Here is a 12093-nt window from a genome sequence, read left to right on the forward strand (position 1 = left end):
GTAATGAAAAATATAAAACACTTTCATAATCTAGTGAGATTACACCTATAATTTTCTTCGATTTTGCAACATAATCCAAAGACTAACAACAAGTTACAATTATTATAGCTTTCATTAACATCATGTATATGAATAAGTTAATTTCTGTTAACAGCGTGTACATGACTAATGTAGTTTCCGTTAACAGCGTGTAAATATCTAATGAAGCTTCCGTTAACAACATACATATGACTAATGCAGTTTCCGTTAGTATTAGGAGGAAAACTAATCGAGTTTCCTTATACAGCATATTATAATTTCTGTTTACAGAATGTATTTAAGTAAAGTAGTTTTCTTTGAGAGTAGTGCTACTGAAATTTGCTTTAACAGAAAAACTTAAGTTTCTGTATACTCCATGAAGATAACTAATGTAGTTTCCATTAATTACTTGTATATCATTAATGTTGTATTTTTATGATTAAGATTAATATTTTATAAAAACTTGAGAAAGAGGAGCAAATTGGTCACAGTTTTTGGCTATGAACATAAGGCTAGTTTTTTATAGTTACCTAAGCTTATTTTTCAAAGCGGGTGTTAATTAAACATTGAATTTTGCTAATTAAATCTTTTATATTAATCCCCTACATTTGTTACACAAATTACCCACAATAATAAACCACAATTAATAGCCCTGAATTAATAACCCACTTTTATTACATAATTTAAAAATAATTCCAGCAAAAAAAGTATTCAAGAAAAGTTTAAATTAAGAATTGAATTAAAATTATAAACCAATATCAATTTCCTTTCCTGTGGGGAAAAAAGGCTATTATTTCTTGAAAAGTGAAAAATATTTGCGAAAAAAATTTAAATTTTGTTTAAAAATTTGGTTAAAATCTTAAATTTTGTTTAAAAATTTGGTTAAAATCTTGAAATTATTAAATCTTAAAATGTAAATTATTAAAGTTAAATCCCATGTAATTTAAAATCTAAATGAAACACTTTAGTTAAAGGAAGAATTAATTTTAAGAATTAAATAAATTTTTAAGAGCTACATGAAATGGACGATAGAAACATTGGAACTGATATTCAGCGTTTAAAAACTGGATTGTATACATTAAGGAACGCATTGTTTATTAATAAATATTTTTACATTAAACCCTTAAAATCAAAACTATTGCTCAAAATTTTTTACTAATTAAATATTTCTTCATTATCTTTTTTTTATTAATTTCGCATTGAAAAAATTATTAAAAAATTTCTTACTAGTATATAATAAAAAATATGTTACATCATTTTGAAATAAAATTAGAAATGTTTCCTATTTATTTGAATACAAACAAATTAATTACGATTTTTAAAAAAATCATTCTCGCCTTATGCTATTTATTTTTCTTTGCAATAAAATTAAAAACCCATTTACGCTTTTCTTATTTGGCAATACTGTTAACATAAAACTATAAATTATAAAAGGCTTCAAAATTAAATTTAGTTCTAAACAATATAAGAGTGGGAAAAAAGCATGAATTGCTTAAATTAATCAAATGATTTGGTTTGTATGCAAAATGTAAAAGGCAGTTGCAATTAAATTCTTCTTTATTTTGTGCCGCATTCAAAGAAAAATACCAATTCTTTGGCCTAGGGAATGACTCTGTTTAAATGTTTATTTTAAATTAATTCATTATTGAAAATGCGAATGTAAACAACAATTACTTTATGTTTGACGTAAAAGTATTAATTTCATAAATATTTTCAATTACTCAAGATAATTATTTAGTTTCATAATGGAAGAATTAATCATTGAAATATAACTGTTTATTTGAGTGTTGAGTAAATAAAAGTTTATTTTGGTTTGTTCTATATTTTACAGCAACATTCCTAGAAAGAATGTTAATAAAAAAACAGATTATTTTTAAGAGAACATTATACTAAGGGAGAAGCTCTTTATTCACTGTTAGAATTTTCACTCTTAATAACGGTAAAACAACCAGCAGTAGTCTGTCAATTCAATAAACGGTAAAGAACAGTTTTTTTTACTTTTACAGTTCTGCAACCGTTGCCAAAAAACCATGTTATGGTTTTATACTTAGGTTTGTTAATATAGTTTTTTAACCATTTATAAATAGCATGGTTTTAAAACCGGAAAACATAACTGTACAATAGGAGGTGGACATTGCCGCTCGGCTGTGGTTGAGTTGTGTTTTGTCAAATTAACCTTGGAATGTGGTTTAATTAGTTTATCTGATTATTTCCTCCATCGTAAGAGACGGGAAATACTAGACTTAAACAGCTTCATAGTGCTGCGATCTGTGGTTTCATAAGAATATAGTATTCTAGCAGTACAGGGTCACAAATTAGAGACTGTAGGATATTGTAAATTCTTCAAGTGATGAAGGGAATGGTGGAAATATTGTGGTGTAAACTCTGGACAATGGGGACCATAAACCCCGTTCTGTCGGTCATGAGGTTGAAGCATTAGGTGAAAGTAATAAATAAACGGTTTTTCTCCAGTTAGCAGTTTGAATACCATCTCTTTTATGGTTGTTTGACTCTTTTGTTTTAATACGGTAAAATAACAATTAAATAAATTTTCATTTAATTAATTTTTCCGAGAAATTTCTAATAGTGTGGCAAATTCTCTTTCAACTGCATTAAAATTTAAAATATTAATCATAGGGAAAAAATGAATTGGAATAAACCTAGTCTAAATAATGAAGTTTGAAATTCTGTACTTTTTTGTACTAAATATCAAATTTTAGGAATATCTTGGCAAAATTGTTATGGAGAGGAAAAGTAATCGGGCCAAAATTTGTCATTTCATTTTCGACTTGAACTGAATGAACTACAAGCAAATCTTTTTTTGCAGACTTGGAAGGAGAAAAGAATCGATTTCTTCCGACTATTAGCTAAAGAAAAATTTCCAAATCTGCGAAACTTTGGCCAAAAATTCAAGTCAATGTTACTACTGGTAGTAGAGTGTATTCTCATCAATAAAATTTGTCAAGAATCACCATAGAAACCGCCTTACAAATTTTTCTCTACTCCATATCTTGAGAACAACAGAACTTGAGGTAAACATTCATTCTCTAGTGGCTGCAGGAAACAGACTTCAATTCTCTCACTGAACATTTTGAGTGCTAGTATGTAGGTTTCTAACGCCTTCTGTTTAAGGTTTTATGACTTGGCAGTTTAATATCTGTGCACTTCGTACGAGCGCTTTAAAATTATTTTAACCAGATTGTTTTTTAATATTCAATTTAACATTTTAAAATATCTACTTCTTATTTAATTTTAAATTCAATACTTTTTGCTTTGTATAACTTGTTGAAAATTTGACGATAATGCTCAAAATACCCCCAGACACAAAAGAGTTCTGCGTAGAATTTTTATTAACAAGATTTTTCGAAGCTCTTCCGCTAAGGAAAATAAAAAAAAAGCAACAGTTTAAGTAAAAAAGCTGTAAACTTAAATTGTATTTGTCATCTTGTTGTAAAAAATTATCTGGGCTTTATAACGGGTAAATAACTAAAATGTTTTAAAGGTTATTAAACTTTTTTTTTTAAATCGCCAATTTGGCGACATTTTTTTCACGTAAATAAAAATTATCAAAATCACTGCCTTATTCTCATTTTTCGTACATTTTTATGAGCCCAAATAATGCAGCATTGGATAATGCAAGTTTATATAATGCAAGTTATAATGCCCAAATAATGCAAGTTTCTAAATATTAAAAAATTAGACCACAACCGCTTTTCATTTTCTCAAAAATGTGGTTTTTCACCATATTGACGTTTTTTGTCATTTCCAGAATAAGCATAGAGGGCGCTGGCTAAAGATAGGCTAAAAACTTGGCCTAACGGTCATGAATAGCTGTTGCAAACTCACATCAGTTATGAAAATAGAATATTATTCGCAAAAAAAAGCATCATGCAACCACGAAGCCTAGGAAAAACAGCCTTAAGTTGCACCCCGCCAGTAAACTAGTGTTTTAAATGGCGGCTCCCGGACACATGCAAGTTGAAAACCCCTGATATAAAACTAACAATAGTGTACAAAAACTTTCTTAATAGCTAAAAATTCAGAATATATTATTTACTTGCTTTTATACGCTAATAGATGGCATAAACATTCAATAATTCAAATGGTGTTTCCTTAAAACGTCATTTGAATTATGCTCAATCACTTTTTCGAATATGCTTATAAATTATCGAATTATGCTTATGTTTTTCATACTCAATCACTCTATTATTTCTAACCGTTTCATACATTTTACTTAAATGCTTATTACCTATATTTAACTTTTTGTTAACGTGACTAAATACCCCAATATCAGGATTTACTAGATATTGAGGCTAAATAGTCCATTTTCACTCCTGTATCAAATAGAGGCTCAGAGATGCAGAGTTTTAGAATTTAATTTCCATCGATTTTTTAAACCCTGTTCACTCCCAAACAAATCGATTAAGCTTGGGACCATATCATCGGTACCTTGTAACATAATGTGAAGTACATTTGATGCAACTTAATATAAGTTGAACCGTTCTTTCCATTCAAGTTGAACCATAGTATCATACAAGCGAATTTAGGAAGTTTAGGAACGTGGTTCAACTTAGAATCATAGAAAAGTTGCTTAACATTAGCGTTCGAAAGACCTAATTTTTCCATACGATTTGCAAAGCATTTTTTCTCAACTGAATCTTAATTTTTCTGAATTTTAATAATTTATTGAACACAAAAAAAGTTGTCTGAGTATATTGGAAGACAATAAATTGTATCAGGTCTAATCTGATCACGATAATACAAAAGTGATTTCACAATATTCTCCATGACACTAACCTTTTCTAATTTCATTAAATGAAATTAGCTATGAACTAACCTTTTCTTGAGAAAATCCAATAAGCACTATCTGTCGCCAATAATCTATTCTTTAGTCCCCAACTATTTCGAATTTCTTCCTTCTAACGTGTTGCGACAGGCACTAATGGAAATCTACCTCCACCCTTTCTTTAGAACAATACTTACCCTCACGAAATGCATTTAGAACTTTTGACGTGACAGCAAAGAAAGAATGAAATTATTGCAATTACTTCCAGAAGTGTTTTGGAACTCCTCCGAAAAATGTTCCACGCCTGCAGAATTAGCAAACTAAAGAGCAAAAATTAGTTTCTGCACCTGAGAGTTCCCTTACAATGAATGTAATTAAGAAATTTAGTTTGAAAGAATGATTGATTTCCGTTTAAATTAACGTTCTTTGTCTGTGTGCAACGTTGCAAAAGATAACTGGAATTTACCCTCTCCGTTGCTGTCTTTGCACACTTATTGTCAACAATATTACAATACGTTATGTTAAATTATTTCTTTTTAAATATCTACCATTTTTATGGATTACTTTTTAATATCATAATGATGAAATAACTTTTTAATATCATAATGATGAAGTAATCTCTTTTTAAAGATCGCCTTCGAAAATATACTTTTTGGCTAAAACCATCAACTTAAATTTCTTTTTCTGAAAGGGAATAAATAGTATGCAAATTTCATTGTTCAAATACGAAGAAATTATCAGAATTTAAATGTTTTTTGTAAAGGAATGCAGTTAAGAAATTTAGTTTGAAAAAATTATTGATTTTTACTTAAATTAACGTTCTTTGTATGTGTGCTACGTTTCAAAAGACAAATTGAGTTTACCTTTTACATCGCTGTGTTTACACACTTTTTGTCAACAGTATCATAATCCGTTAAGTAAAATTATTTCTTTCTAAATATCTACCATTTTTATGGATTACTTTTTAATATCTTAAAGATGAAGTAATCTCTTTTGAATGATCACAGTAGAAAATATGCTTTTTGGCTAAGTCACCATCCAAAATTTCTTGCTACGCAAAATATTAAATGGTTTATATATTTCTTTGATTAGCTGTCAGAAGATTTCATAAATTTAAAGTTTTCTATTTTTTAATTTCAACCGAACCAAAACAATTTGTTCATTTGATTGCTCCTGATTTTAAATAGTCATCTTAATAATATATCTTTTATACTCCCACATAAGAGTTTTAATTAAAATAAATGTGATAAAAACACTTAATTCATTTGTATTTTTTGTTTTGAATAATCACTATAATTATATACGTTATTATTCCCTCATAAAAGTTTTAATTAACATTAATCACCATATAAGCATTTTATTCGTTTGATTTTGTATGATTTTGAATAGTAAATATAATTTTATATCTGATTGTTCTCGCATATTAGGTTTTAATTAAATTAAATTGCGAAAAGATATGTCCTTTAATTATTTTAATCTTAATTCTATTAAGAACTATATTTCACTCTACTAATGATTGCAGATTAACTATTTTTTATGCTTCACCAATCGAAATGTATTTTTCCAAACAAATCATGATTATTAAAAAAGAATTTTAGCTCCTAATTTATCGTTAACATTTGAACCTAAAATATTTTAATATATAGCCTCCCCTTTCAAACGATATGTCCATTAGTGTGTGAAAACTTGGAAAAGTTAGAGAGCTTCTAGAGGCTAGATGAATGCTGGCTCTCTAATTATTATTCATGCATATTAATATAATTTTCTTAAAAATAAAATCAATGCAGTATAGAATATTAGAAGTGCAAATGATAATGTTCAGAGATATTAAACAATAAAACGTAAAATCATTGGAATATAGAATATTAGAAGCACAAATGATAAAGTTCAGAGATATATAAAGATGCAACGTAAAATCATTGGAATATCGACTGTTAGAACGCCAATTATAAAGTTCGGAGATATGTAAAGATGCTACGTAAAATCATTGGAATATCGAATATTGGAACACAAATAATAAAATTCAGAGATTTATAAAGATACAACGTAAAATCATTGGAATATCGGATGTTAGAACACAAAAGATAAAGTTCAGAGATATGTAAAGATAACAACGTAAAATCATTGGAATATCGAATATTAGAGCACAAATGATAAAGTTCAGAGATATGTAAAGATGCAACGTAAAATCGTTGGAATATAGACTATTAGAACGCAAATGATAAATATCAGAGATATACAAAGAGGAAACGTAAAATCATTGGAATATAGACTATTAGAACACAAGTGATGAATATCAGAGATATACAAAGATGCAACGTAAAATCATTGGAATATCAACTATTTGAACGCCAATTATAAAGTTCGGAGATATGTAAAGATGCAACGTAAAATCATCGGAATATCGAATATTGGAACACAAATGATAAAGTTCAGAGATTTATAAAGATACAACGTAAAATCATTGGAATATCGGATGTTAGAACACAAAAGATAAAGTTCAGAGATATGTAAAGATAACAACGTAAAATCATTGGAATATCGAATATTAGAACACAAATGATACAGTTCAGAGATATGTAAAGATGCAACGTAAAATCGTTGGAATATAGACTATTAGAACACAAATGATAAATATCAGAGATATACAAAGATGCAACGTAAAATCATTGGAATATAGACTATTAGAACACAAGTGATGAATATCAGAGATATACAAAGATACAACGTAAAATCATTGGAATATCGAATATTAGAACACCAATTATAAAGTTCGGAGATATGTAAAGATGCAACGTAAAATCATTGGAGTATCGAATATTAGAAGCAGAAATGATAAAGTTCAGAGATATATAAAGATACAACGTAAAATCATTGGAATATCAGATATTAGAGCACAAATGATAAGGTTCAGAGATATATAAAGATACAACGTAAAATCATTGGAATATAGAATATTAGAAGCAGAAATGATAAAGTTCAGAGATATGAAAAGATACAACGTAAAATTATTGGAATATAGAATATTAGAATCACAAATGATAATGTTCAGAGATATGTTTCGTGAACAAAGATATGTTTCGATTTAACACATAATTATTAACGAAAAATAATTTTTAAAGTCAACTATTTTAATGCAGAAATTGTAAGCCGTTTTTAAAAAGAGTAATTAATAAAAGAATAACACATGGTATCCTCTAAACCATAATACCTAATACAACCTGAATGAGTTGTATTAGGTATTAAGATACCTAGTTGATTTGGATGAGTTGTATACAACTTAAGGCGCAAAGATCAATCGTCAAATTATTTCAAAATAGATATTATAAATCATTTTCAGAAAGAGTAGTTAATAAAACTTAACTGCTTCCCGCTAAACCGCAATATCTAATACAATTTTAATGGGGATAAGGTACAATTTAACCTATTCTTATAACTGAAGTAAATTTTAAAAATTAAGTTCAATAGCCAAACTGTTTCAAAACAATATTATAAGCCATTTTTAGAAAGAATAATTAATAAAAATTAACTTATTTACAATTTATTGGTGGTACACTTTAACCTATTTTTTTAATCGTAGCAAATTCTAAAAATTAAGATCAATACTCAAACTTTCTGAAATCATATTTTATTAGCTATTTTTAGAAAGAGCAATTTATAAAAATTAACTGATTTCCGCTAAACCATAACATCTAATACAACTTGAAAGGGGATATGGTACAATTCAACCCATCATTATAAGTGCAGCAAATTTCTGAAATTAAATGCAAAAGCCAAAGTGTTTCAAAACAGATATTATGAGCCGTTTTTAGAAGGAGTAATTTATAAAAATTAACTGATTTCCGCCCCACTATAATATTTAATACAACTTGTAGGGGGATGTGGTATAATTTAACCTATCATTAGGACTATAGCAAATTGCAAAAATTAAGTTCAATAGTCAAACTGTTTCAAAACTATCATATAATAAGCCATTTTTAGAAAGAGTAATTAATAAAAATTAACTGATTTCCGCTGAGCCTGATACAACCTGATCGAGGACATGGAACAACATAACCCTTTATTATGGTTGTAGCAAATTTATATGAGATTATAATCCATAGTGCCAATTTGTGGTTCAACCTAGAAATAAATTTCTGAAAGTGCTTGAAAAAAATTTAAAGTTGAAGTGTATAAAAAAAAAATTTAAACGAATTTAAATAGTTTTTTTTTTATTAACTAAAATTCAATGTTGTTGACGTATGCCTGTTTAGGCAGATGGGGTGCGATTGTTCTTGTTTTCCAGTGGCGCCATCTATGGCCAAGAATTCGATTTCTGCCACACCATACGTCGTACCCGTTTATAGGTCGGATCCATTCATTCATCCACAGATCGTAATTTTGAACTGAATCAGAGAACGATCGATCTTCAATCCAGTACCGCCAGAGGTATTGATTTGTTATGGGAACATGGAGGACTTTTGCGACTCGACAGATTTAACGTGCATCAGTCACTTTACTACACGGGGAGTCAGGCGGGGTTCGAACCCACGAACTCTCGGACCCAGCGCCCTACCGACCAGGCGATCCCTTCCCCAACTAAAATTCAATGACGGTAACTAATATTTTAAATTATCTGTGACAAAACATAAAATTCATTATCAAAAATTAACTTTTCCAATGCAAAAATTTTAAGCCATTTTTAAAAAGAGTAATTACAAATTATTTCAAATTTCATTTAGATGAAGATAAAAAAAAAAACTATTTTACTAGCTCAGTACACTTAATTATCAAAGCATTATTGTTTTCAACCAAACAATAGAACAAAGTAACGTGATTTTTCCAAGGAGAGAGAAAACTCTAAATTAAGACGGTGCTTTCCGTGACCATTATTTTTCTAAAGGGAAGGGGGTGGTCTAAAAGATTCGATAAAGAAGACAGAAACTGTTTCTCTTTCCAGGATCGATGGGTGTATGTGTTGGCGGAATTCTAGACAACAAAGGATTGAAAAGACCATGGGAAAGGCTGGAAATATGATCATTAATTGCTTTTTCTCCTTTTTGACAGTTGCAAGATGAATGAGAAGACAGAGTTGATGATGTCTTTTCCGGTGTGTAAAGATTCCCACAGAAGGTCCGTTATGATTAAAGTTACAGTTTCGCTGTTATATCTTCAGCTGCTCGGGATAAAACTTCGAATTCTCGTCTGACGCGATAACTGCGAGTCGAAGTTTCGCAAAAGTTGTTGTTAGTTAACGCATCATCTTTTTGGTTCATGCAACTAGTTTATATTCTCTGCGGAGATTGAAAATTGGAAACGTTCGCTGCTAATGAACAGATTAGTAATTAAAATATGCGCAAACTGTGAATCACACTTTACTATCATTGGGAAGATTACTTTTGTTAAGAGTGAAAGAGTAACCCACTTACATTCTTAAATAATAAAAAAATCTGATAAAAAAAATTTGAAAATAAACAAAAAATTTAAAAAAAGTCAAATTTCAGAAAGCACTAAAGCATAATGAAAATAAAAACATGGTGAAAACTACCAGAGTGTGGTAAAAATTACAGCTTTTCTCTCACCAAAAAGCTCGATAATTGTTTACCAAAGAGCTGTGTTAATGATTTTGATAAAACTAACAATTCAATAGCCTGTGATAGGTAAATTAGATGAAATTAGGTGAATTTATCATGATGCATTTAGAGCAAGGCATAAAAGCCATTTATTTAAATAAATTTACTTTCAGTTTTGAAATTTTTACTAAGTGTCTGGTAATAAGAAACATAATTTAAGAAAATCAGAATCCCAATAAACCGTAATCATATGAACTGAAAAATTACCAAATGAATGATTTAAAGGTCGCATATTTTGGTTTCATTAATCAAAAGTACTTTTATTACAAGAAATGTCATTACCATACAGTAGAGTAATTTTACCTGAATTTTTTTACTCTTTGCAGAATGAGCCCAAAATTTGTCATCAAATAAATTTATGAAAATATTATTGAGGATTATAATTAAATTGTCCCGGTGGTCTGGAGTATGGTTGTGAACTTTTACAAAATAACAAGTAAAATAGCAAATAATTCAAACTAAAGTTTTGAGTAAAAGGAACAGTTCTTGAAAAAATAATGAGTAAAATATACAAGAACAGTTCAGTTTGTATTATCTATGAAAACGAGAAGATTTGAGACATTCGTTGAAAAATTTATGTATTGCAGTTTGAAACATTTTGAGATATTTTTTAATATTCATTAAAATTTGCATGGATCATGATTGGCACTAGAGTATAATAGGGAACTTTTAAGAAGTAACAAGTAAAAGAGGGGGTAATTCAAATTAAAGTAGCGAGTTTAAAGTAAAAGGAATAGTTTTTCAAAAAGCAACGAGTAAAATATCCAAAAACAGTTTAGTTTGTATTCTCTATAAATACGAAAAGATTTGAGACATTCGTTGAAAAATTATGTATTGCAGTTTGAAACATTTTGAGTAATTTTTTAATAGGTTATTCATTTAAATTTGCATGAATCATTATTGACGCTGGAGTATAATAGGGAACTTTTAAGAAGTAACAAGTAAAAGAGGGGGTAATTCAAATTAAAGTAGCGAGTTTAAAGTAAAAGGAATAGTTTTTCAAAAAGCAACGAGTAAAATATCCAAAAACAGTTTAGTTTGTATTCTCTATAAATACGAAAAGATTTGAGACATTCGTTGAAAAATTATGTATTGCAGTTTGAAACATTTTGAGTAATTTTTTAATAGGTTATTCATTAAAATTTGCATGAATCATTATTGACGCTGGAGTATAATAGGGAACTTTTAAGAAGTAACAAGTAAAAGAGGGAGTAATTCAAATTAAAGTAGCGAGTTTAAAGTAAAATGAACAGTTTTTCAAAAAGCAACGAGTAAAATATCCAAAAACAGTTTAGTTTGTATTCTCTATAAATACGAAAAGATTTGAGACATTCGTTGAAAAATTATGTATTGCAGTTTGAAACATTTTGAGTAATTTTTTAATAGGTTATTCATTAAAATTTGCATGAATCATTATTGACGCTGGAGTATAATAGGGAACTTTTAAGAAGTAACAAGTAAAAGAGGGAGTAATTCAAATTAAAGTAGCGAGTTTAAAGTAAAAGGAACAGTTTCTCAAAAAGCAACGAGTAAAATATCCAAAAACAGTTTAGTTTGTATTCTCTATAAATACGAGAAGATTTGAGACATTCGTTGAAAAATTATGTATTGCAGTTTGAGATATTTTGAGAAATTTTTTAATAGGTTATTCATTAAAATTTGCAGGAATCATGATTG

Source organism: Parasteatoda tepidariorum, chromosome 2 (assembly GCF_982258835.1).
Source record: "Parasteatoda tepidariorum strain Cologne lab strain chromosome 2, Ptep-v5.0, whole genome shotgun sequence".
Lineage (NCBI taxonomy): Eukaryota > Metazoa > Arthropoda > Arachnida > Araneae > Theridiidae > Parasteatoda > Parasteatoda tepidariorum.